This window comes from Hevea brasiliensis, chromosome 10 (genome assembly GCF_030052815.1).
Source record: "Hevea brasiliensis isolate MT/VB/25A 57/8 chromosome 10, ASM3005281v1, whole genome shotgun sequence".
Taxonomy (NCBI): Eukaryota; Viridiplantae; Streptophyta; class Magnoliopsida; order Malpighiales; family Euphorbiaceae; genus Hevea; species Hevea brasiliensis.
The window spans coordinates 63,879,316-63,889,874 of NC_079502.1; the positions used below are offsets into that span (position 1 = coordinate 63,879,316).

The following is a 10,559-nucleotide window of genomic DNA, read 5'->3' on the forward strand; positions in this document are numbered from 1 at the left end:
AATTGCCATGGAAGTGTATGTGTAGGATTGATATTGAGGTATGTTGAATTTTGGTGGAAGTAAATGTTGAACTTGAATGGGGCATTGTGTGCATTGAACACTTGAGTGTTCTATTCAAAATACCTTGCTGGAATTGTGTATAATATATATAGAAGTGCCATGATTAAATGTTGAAGTATTGGGAGGAGGAGGATTGTCAAAATTGGAAGTGTAATGTTCAAATGCAGGTTGTGTGTGTTGGCAGCACCTAAATTAGGTCATAAGTGCAAAACTGTGAACCCAATTGGTATGAGGCCAATGGGGGGGTGAAACTAGACACCAAATAGGCCAACTTTCATGTCGAAATGTTGCCAAAATTCTGCCTAAAAACTGACCTAAAAAGTGACCAAATCTGGAATGGTAACCTTACAAAACCAGATTTTTGACCATATAAACAGTAGTCATTAGGATGACTATAACTCACTCAAAACAGGTCCAATTTACCTGAAATTTTTACCATGGATAGCTTAGACATAGAGCTACAAATATTATGAAGACACAAAAGCCTAGAAACGGCCAGAACCAAGTCAAATAGCTTGCACAATTTTGGGTACCAAAACTGCCAGAACTAAAAGTGACCTAAAATTGACCAAATATTGCACTAAAGGTGCAATCAGTCCAACTTTAGTAAATTGACCATATATTGGTCTATAAAACTCAGAATGACCTGAAATTTTGCCCAGAGTGCAATAAGATACAGAGCTACAATTCTTATGAAGACACTAAAGCCCAGAAATGTCACGACCCAACCTATGGGCCGGACCGGCACTAGGACCTGGGCCAGCCTAAAGCCCCCGAGGCCCGTAGTAAGCCTTAACTATTCATTAACCCAACTCTAAGGCCCATTGGGCCCAAATTCAAGAAAACAAACGGACAGAGTCCGGCCATAAAATGGACTTTCCAACGGGGAGTTTTCGACTCACCCGACCTGTAAACACAATAAACCATCCATTGGGGAGCTCAGCTCACCCTCCACATACTCATCAACATAATAATAAATGGGAGCTCAGCTCCCTCATCCAATCCATCAAACAGACTTAAAATATTAAGTTTACAGGTCCAACATGAATATAATATTACAGACCAATTTCAAATAATTACTGCTAACACATGCGGAAATTCTAGGAGTAATTAAAATTACACAATATTGATAAACAACCTGCGAGGTAAAAAGGCAGGTTAACCCAGAACAAAATATCCTCCTGTGGCCTGTAAAAATTTTTGAACAGGAGTGAGCGTTCGACTCAGAGAGTAAAATATCAATTTTAACCATAATCTCTATAACTATCTAAAACTCATGCAACCTGTGGAATGAAATGCAACATCAGCAATAAATTCACATCATAGCATCAAAAAGGTAATTTGGAGCACTCACACACCCTGTAGTATCAATCATAACATATGGGAGCTGATCCCCTATACAGCTCTCTTAAATCCAACCTGGTGCCAGCGAATTACTCAAGCTCGGACTTCCACTTAATAACCAAATCGAGGGTCCCAGCGAATTACTCAAGCCGTGACTACCCCTCGAAGGAACGGGTCCCAGCGAATTACTCAAGCCGTGACTACCCCGTCCTATCCATAGTCCACAGCTCTTCACACGCACGCCAACGCACGCACACTGCTCCAAATTACCACAACAACATCCATGGTACATCAACAGTTATGAATGCAACATAAATCGTGCCTAGAGTTTAACTACATAAATATATGCATATAAGTGATGCATGGGCATGCTGAACATATAATAATATCAAAATTATAATTAAAATTAATATTTTACTCACAGACTTGACGACAAATTACTGTGGCGGCTGGGCGGAGGAAGAAGGCTGTCCCGGCTCACCTGACAATCATATTACATTTATTTAATACAATCTGACTCAATACAAATAAAGAAAAAGACCAATTACGTCCTAAGTCGTGCCGAAAATCCGGCAGAGTCTCCCCTATACCTAGGACCTACCCAACCTGCAAAAGGGCTAAAAACGCACTTCTATACTCACAATCCATACATCAACAGTTCAATCATATCACACAGCCCCTCCTGGGCCCATCAAATCAATCCTCCATCACAATACGCAAAATTTCAATTTAGTCCTTATTATTGATCATTTTTGCAAAAACTGCCCAAACAAGCTCTAAAAATTATAAAACTTTGCCCGCGGTCCTTAGCAATATTACTAAGCTATTGCAAAAAGAATCGTAATTTTCTAAGCTACCACGAATATTTTGTGGATTTTTAATCCTATTTAAGCACTAGAAAATTACGTAAAAACTAGGTTCGGTTTACCTTGGCCGATTCCGACATCACGGACGCGCTCGGGACGTCTGCCACTGGGGGGGCTCCCCAAAACCTCGGCCCAATTCGGAGACTTTTCCGGTCACGGTCCATGCGCCCAAATTTGCGAACTCGGTCAATCGCCGAATTTCCGCGAATCGAGGATACCTACACAAGCCCATAACACGGCGGTTAGCACATAAATTTTTCATAATTTTCTAAGCTCATTTAATGCTCTAAATTACACTTCGACGTTTCATGGGACCCACCAAAAACGGTGTCGGAAAAATTCAAATTTATGTCGTTCGAAGCTCTCGACGAATGGAGCATCTTTGGTGGCCTCGGTTCTCGTGGATTCACGGTTTTCAGAAATCTAGCCCAAAAGTCGAAATGGGCTAAAATCTTCCCGAGCAAAAATCGGACAAACCGCTCGATGGATTTCGGCGTTCTTGGTGTCTATGGAAAGCTCTCACGAGTAGATGATTTTAGACACAAGACCAGGTTCAATCGGTGGCCGGATCGGCCGGATTTGGCCGGAGAAACTGGAGCGACGCGCGCGCGCAGGGGAGGGGAGGAGAGAGAAAAGAAAGAGAAAAGAGAGGGACGACGCGCGCGGGAGAAGAAAAAGGAAAGGGAGCCGGTTCGATTCGACCGGTCCGATCCGTCCGGTTCGATTCGCCGGTTCGATTCGAATACAAAATTTTGAATTTTTACTCGCCTCGAGACCAAAACGAGGTCCAAAATTCGAAAAATTCAGAAACTCATAAAAATACGTAGACTCCAAATATATTTTTAGTTTTGCCACGTGGTCTTTAAATTAATTTTTAAAAATCATCAAAGTTTATATTTTCGGAAAATCGAACCCGATTTTTAAAATCCGAAAAATCTCAAAAAAATTCCTAAAATTTAAATAAAATTAAAATATCAAAAATACTCATAAATAATAAAATTTGGGGTGTTACATTCTCCCCCTTACGTAAAAATTCGTCCTCGAATTTTTACACAAGGCGTAATAAAACACATGATTATGCATTGAACAAGTAAGGGTACTTGCTACGCATGTCCCGCTCGACTCAGTGCACTCTTCCACCGATCGACTCCTCCACAAAACCTTAACCATAGGGATCTGTTTGGATCTCACTGTCTCACTTGGTAGTCCACTATGGCTACAGTTGCTCCTCAAATGTCAAGTTCTCTTTAGCTCTATCACATCCTACGCAGACATGAGAAGGATCAGAATGTATTTCTGAGCATGGAGATGTGAAACACGGGATGAACGTGAGAAAGGTTGGGTGGTAGCTCCAACCGGTAGGCAACTGCTCCAACTCTATCAGTAACCTCAAAAGGTCCGATATACCGAGGTGCCAACTTGCCCTTCTTTCCGAATCTCATGACTCCCTTCATTGGAGATACCTTCAGGAATACATAGTCGCCCACTGCAAACTCCACATCCCTCCGTCTGGGGTCTGCATAACTCTTCTGCTTCATCGAAAGTTGTCCTCGTTCCCTGATTAAAGGAACTACCTCTGAAGTGTACTGCACTAGGTCTACATCATGCACCCTTGCTTCCCCCATTTCTGTCCAACACAGAGGAGACCTACACTTTCTTCCATATAGTGCCTCATAGGGTGCCATCCCTATGCTGGAGTGATAACTGTTGTTGTAGGCAAACTCCACCAAAGCTAGCTGCTCATCCCATTGACCTCCAAAATCCAAGACACTCATGCGAAGCATGTCTTCCAGTGTTTGGATTGTCCTTTCGGACTGTCCGTCTGTCTGAGGGTGGAAAGCTGTACTGAAGTTCAATTGTGTGCCAAGTGCCTCCTGCAACTTTCTCCAAAACCGAGAAGTGAACTGGGGCCCTCTGTCAGATATTATGGAAGCCGAAACTCCATGCAATCTGACTATTTCTCGAATATAGAGCCGGGCATACTGTGCCACAGAATAGGTAATCTTTACAGGCAAGAAGTGAGCTGATTTGGTCAGACGGTCTACAATTACCCATATCGAGTCATATCCTCGCGTGGTACGAGGCAACCCAGTCACAAAATCCATAGTGATCATTTCCCACTTCCATTCTGGGATAGGGAGCTCTTGCAGCTTCCCTGACGGTCTCTGGTGTTCAAACTTCACCTTCTGACAAGTCAAGCACTTGGACACAAAGTCTGCTATGTCTCTCTTCATGCCATTCCACCAATAGCTATCTTTCACATCATGGTACATCTTGGTGGAACCTGGGTGGACACTGTAAAGTGTGTAGTGTGCCTCTTGCATGATTTCATTTCTGAGATTGTCCACATCGGGCACACATATCCTAGAACCTTGCACTAGGGCGCCATCATTGGCAAATCCAAACTCACCACCTTCACCTTGCTGTACTCTTTCTATGATCTTCATCAATTGTTGGTCTCTGTGCTGGGAAACTCTAACTCTGTCCCTCAAGTCTGGCCTCACTGAAAAGTGAGCCAACAATACCCCCTCATCTGACAGATCTAGGATTAAACCTTGATCCATCAACTCATGTACCTCCCGAATCAACGGTCTCTTCTCTACTGAAATGTGCGCCAAACCGCGTAAGATTTTCTCGCCAGAGCATCCGCCACAACATTGGCCTTCCTGTGGTGGTACCGATGGTGCAATCATAGTCTTTCAGAAGCTCCATCCATCTCCTCTGTCTTAAGTTTAAATCCCTCTGCTGGAAGATGTACTTCAAACTTTTGTGGTCGGTGTATATCTCGCACACTTCACCATACAGATAGTGTCTCCAGATCTTTAGTGCAAAGATTACAGCCGCCATTTCCAAATCATGGGTGGGGTAGTTCTGCTCATGCTTCTTCAGCCGTCTTGAAGCATAAGCCACTACCTTTCCATTCTGCATCAAAACACACCCTAGGCCAACTCTGGAGGCGTCACAGTACACGGCGTATCCTTCACCACTCACAGGTAGTGTCAACACAGGGGCAGTGGTTAGACACTCCTTAAGCTTCTGGAAACTCACCTCACAGTCATCTGTCCAAATGAATGGAACATTCTTCCTGGTCAACTTAGTTAGGGGAGCCGCTATCCTGGAGAAATCTTGTACAAAACGCCTATAGTAACCAGCTAAACCCAGAAAACTTCGCACCTCAGTGACTGTTGTAGGCCTAAGCCAATCAATTACAGCTTCAATTTTCTTGAGATCCACTTGAATACCGTCACTTGAAACCACGTGTCCCAAGAATGAGATGCTTTCTAGCCAAAATTCACATTTCGAAAATTTGGCATATAGCTGGTGCTCCCTCAACGTCTGCAACACCATTCTCAAGTGCCACACGTGTTCTTCCTCGGTCCGAGAGTATACCAGAATGTCATCTATGAATACGATGACAAAACGGTCCAAAAATGGCTTGAACACCCTGTTCATCAAGTCCATGAAGGCTGCTGGTGCATTAGTGAGTCCAAAAGACATCACCAAGAACTCATAATGACCATATCTTGTCCTGAAAGCCGTTTTGGACACGTCCTCATTCCTGATTCTCAACTGATGGTAACCTGATCGCAAGTCTATCTTGGAAAAGAATCTAGCTCCTTGGAGCTGATCAAACAAATCATCGATCCGAGGAAGTGGATACTTGTTCTTCACAGTCACCTTGTTCAAATTGCCTGTAGTCGATACACAACCTCAATGACCCATCCTTCTTTCTCACAAATAGAACAGGAGCGCCCCAAGGTGAAGTGCTCGGACGTATAAAACCCTTGTCCAAAAGCTCCTGTAGTTGCTCCTTCACTCTTTCAATTTCACTGGTGCCATCCTGTAAGGTGGCATGGATATGGGGTTTGTACCCGGCACAACATCAATACAAAACTCTATTCCCCTTTCTGGTGGCAACCCTGGAAGCTCTTCAGGGAAGACATCCATGAATTCTCTGACAACAGGAACATTTTCCATGCTGACACCTTCTACAGAGGTATCTCTCACCAATGCCAAATACCCTTGGCATCCACGCCTCAACATTTTTCTGGCACTAATTGCTGACACCAAATTATATGGAGCCACGCTCCTGTCACCATCAAAGCTAAACTCTTCCACACCAGGTATGTGGAAATACACCTTTTTGTTCCTGCAGTCTAAAGTGGCATAGTGAGTTGCCAACCAATCCATCCCCAAAATTACATCAAAGTCCATTACTGGTAGAGGGACCAAGTCTGCTGGGAGGATCTTTCCATCCACTACCACTGGGCTACCCGGAAAAACCATATCTACATCTATGTTGTCACTAAGTGGGGTAGCTACTGACAAAGGGCACTCTAAAGTTGTAGGGTTTCTACCCAACCTCATGGCAAACACAGGGGAGACAAATGAGTGTGTAGCACCCGGATCTATTAAAACACGAGCCTCATAAGAACAGACCAGAAGAATACACGCCTGGCGCATTTGAAGCTTGAGCATCCTGGTGGGTCAGGGTGAAAACTCGAGCTTGACCCCTACCCTAAGTGGCAGAACCCTGATACTGACTTCTACCTCCTGATCTGCCTCCAAATCCATGTCCCCCTTGTCCTCGGCCCTGTTGTACATCGACGACTGCCATGTTGGAAGCACCCGGATACAACTGTCGAGGAACATTCGCAACAGAACCCTGTGACCCCATCTGTGGCTCGCTGAACATGGGGCATTCTCTAGCAAAGTGACCCGGTTGGCCACACCTGAAGCATACTCCTGACCCCATCAAACAAGGTCCTGAATGTCCTCTTCCACACTGTGCACACGGTGCCAAAGAGGATCCTGAACTAGACCCAGAACTACTGTACCCCGAACTGTTACCACTGCTGGATCCGTACCCTGGTCTGAATCCTCGTGGTCGGTGTCTGAAACCACTTCTCTTGCTCCTACCCTTTCCTCTGTAATTACCCTGGCCACCACTGTCCGGAGTACCCATGGAAGGGACACCTGAGGAACCCTCTGCTCTGTTTTTCTTTGCTCTTCCGCTGTCATCCACAGCATAGCTAATCTCAATCTGTCTGGCTCGATCAACCACCACATCAAAAGACTGATCCGACATCATGGCCAGGTTCGCATACCTCCTGTCAAGCCCCTTTAGGAATCTTTTCACCTTCATAGTCTCTGTAGATACTGCTGTAGGGGCATATCTGCTCAATTCTAGAAATTCTGTAGCATATTCATCTACAGACCTGCCATTCTGTCTTAAGGCCTCAAAGGCCCACTGCTTCTGATCTCTGAAGCTTTCTGGCACAAACCGATTGATAAAAAGTTCCACAAACTGAGCCCATGTCAAACCCTCCATCCGGGGTAACACGTAGTCATTCATCCATTGTCTAGGCATGGGCCCCATGACATGCTGCATACACTCTATCAATCTTCTATCAGTCAACTGTAATTCTGTTCCTGCCTGTCTGCAGGAATCCAGAAACCGATATGCATCGTCTGACACATCATAAGTACCAGGCACCAACTTCTTAAAATTTATGATCTGTTTGTACGGTTCCCCTCTTGGTGCGGTGGACTGCTGCTGCTGTGGAGGGTGGACCATATACTGCGCCATCATGTCGATGGTTCTCTGCAGACCAGCTAGAGTAGCTGCCATGGGGTCCATGGGACCCTGTGCCATGAAAGACTGTTCCTGAACTGTGGGTAGCTGCTCTTCTACTTGAGCAGCTCTAGGCCTCCTACCCCGCCTCCTCGGGGCAGGCGCCTCATCCTGTGCTGACACCTCGTCAGGCACATGCAGTTACAGTGCGATGGCAGCTCTCACCTTCTACGCATTTTCCTGAAATTCAGCAGCATTAGCCCACAAAATTCAAAATTGCACAGCTCTATAGACTCATATTTACACACAATATATGAAGTAGAAACTAGAAGCAAAGACGACAATGCAAGACGAATATGGACCCTATTTTTCCGCATGTGACTCCTATTAGACTTTTCCCAACACTTTAGACAACTTTTCCCTAGGAATATAGAGCCTAAGCTCTGATACCACATTTGTCTCGACCCAACCTATGGGCCGGACCGGCACTAGGACCTGGGCCAGCCTAAAGCCCCCGAGGCCCGTAGTAAGCCTTAACTATTCATTAACCCAACTCTAAGGCCCATTGGGCCCAAATTCAAGAAAACAAACGGACAGAGTCCGGCCATAAAATGGACTTTCCAACGGGGAGTTTTCGACTCACCCGACCTGTAAACACAATAAACCATCCATTGGGGAGCTCAGCTCACCCTCCACATACTCATCAACATAATAATAAATGGGAGCTCAGCTCCCTCATCCAATCCATCAAACAGACTTAAAATATTAAGTTTACAGGTCCAACATGAATATAATATTACAGACCAATTTCAAATAATTACTGCTAACACATGCGGAAATTCTAGGAGTAATTAAAATTACACAATATTGATAAACAACCTGCGAGGTAAAAAGGCAGGTTAACCCAGAACAAACTATCCTCCTGTGGCCTGTAAAAATTTTTGAACAGGAGTGAGCGTTCGACTCAGAGAGTAAAATATCAATTTTAACCATAATTCCTATAACTATCTAAAACTAATGCAACTTTGTGGAATGAAATGCAACATCAGCAATAAATTCACATCATAGCATCAAAAGGTAATTTGGAGCACTCACACACCTGTAGTATCAATCATAACATATGGGGCCGATCCCTATCTGACTCTCTTAAATCCAACTGGTGCCGAATTACTCAAGCTCGGACTTCCACTTAATAACCAAATCGAGGTCCCGAATTACTCAAGCCGTGACTACCCCTCGAAGGAACAGGTCCCAGAATTACTCAAGCGTGACTACCCGTTCTATCCATAGTCCACACCACATCACACGCACGCCAACGCACGCTGCTGCTCCAAATTACCACAACAACATCCATGGTACATCAACGATTATGAATGCAACATAAATCGTGCCTAGAGTTTAACTACATAAATATATGCATATAAGTGATGCATGGGCATCTTGAACATATAATAATATCGAAATTATAATTAAAATTAATATTTTACTCACGGACTTGATGACAAATTACTGTGGCGGTGGCGGAGGAAGAAGGTCAGCTCACTGACAATCATATTACATTTATTTAATACAATCTGACTCAATACAAATAAAGAAAAAGACCAATTACGTCCTAAGTCGTGCCGAAAATCCAGCAGAGTCTCCCCTATACCTAGGACCTACCCAACCTGCAAAAGGGCTAAAAACGCACTTCTATACTCACAATCCATACATCAACAGTTCAATCATATCACACAGCCCCTCCTGGGCCCATCAAATCAATCATCCATCACAATACGCAAAATTTCAATTTAGTCCTTATTATTGATCATTTTTGCAAAAACTGCCCAAACAAGCTCTAAAAATTATAAAACTTTGCCCCGCGGTCCTTAGCAATATTACAAAGCTATTGCAAAAAGAATCGTAATTTTCTAAGCTACCACGAATATTTTATGGATTTTTAATCCTATTTAAGCACTATAAAATTACGTAAAAACTAGGTTCGGGTTTACCTTTGCCGATTCCGACTTCGGGGACGCGCTCGGGACGTCTCACAATGGGGGGCTAGCCAAAACCTCGACCCAATTCGGAGACTTTTCCGGTCACGGGTCTGTCTGGCCCGAAATTTGCAGACCCGGTCAACTGTCGAATTTCCGCGAATCGAGGATACCTACACGAAGCCCATAACACGGGGGTTAGCACATAAATTTTTCAGAATTTTCTAAGCTCATTTAATGCTCGAAATTACACTGCGGTTCGTGGGACCCAGAAAAAGCGGTGTCGGAAAAATTCGAAATTTATGTCGTTCGCGAAGCTCTCGGCGAATGGAGCGTCTTTGGTGGCCTCGGTTTCCTCGTGGGATTCACGGTTTTCGAGAAATCTAGCCCAAAAGTCGAAATGGGCTAAAATCTTCCCGAGCAAAAATCGGACAAACCGCTCGATGGATTTCGGCGTTCTTGGTGTCTATGGAAAGCTCTCGCCGAGTAGATGATTTTAGACACAAGACCCGATCCAATCGGTGGCCGGATCGGCCGGATTTGGCCGGAGAAACTGGAGCGGCAGCGCGGAGGAGGAGAGAGAAAAGAAAGAGAAAAGAGAGGGACGACGCGCGCGGGAGAAGAAAAAGGAAAGGGAGCTGGTTCGATTCGACCGGCCCGATCCGGTCCGGTTCGATTCGGCTGGTTCGATTCGAAATACAAAATTTTGAATTTTTACTCTGCCTCGGGACCGAAAAC

The 10,559-nt window shown here is 44.5% G+C and overlaps 1 long non-coding RNA gene across 1 annotated transcript; it reads right to left on the minus strand.

The window, feature by feature from the left end:
* Positions 1-1,028: 1,028 nt before the first annotated feature.
* On the minus strand, positions 1,029-2,116 carry LOC131169872 (uncharacterized). Its single transcript, XR_009140821.1, has 2 exons — positions 1,827-2,116; positions 1,029-1,248 (listed from the first exon to the last, which is right to left on the minus strand). It is a non-coding gene; the product is annotated as an uncharacterized LOC131169872 (long non-coding RNA).
* Between the last annotated feature and the right edge of the window lie 8,443 nt (positions 2,117-10,559).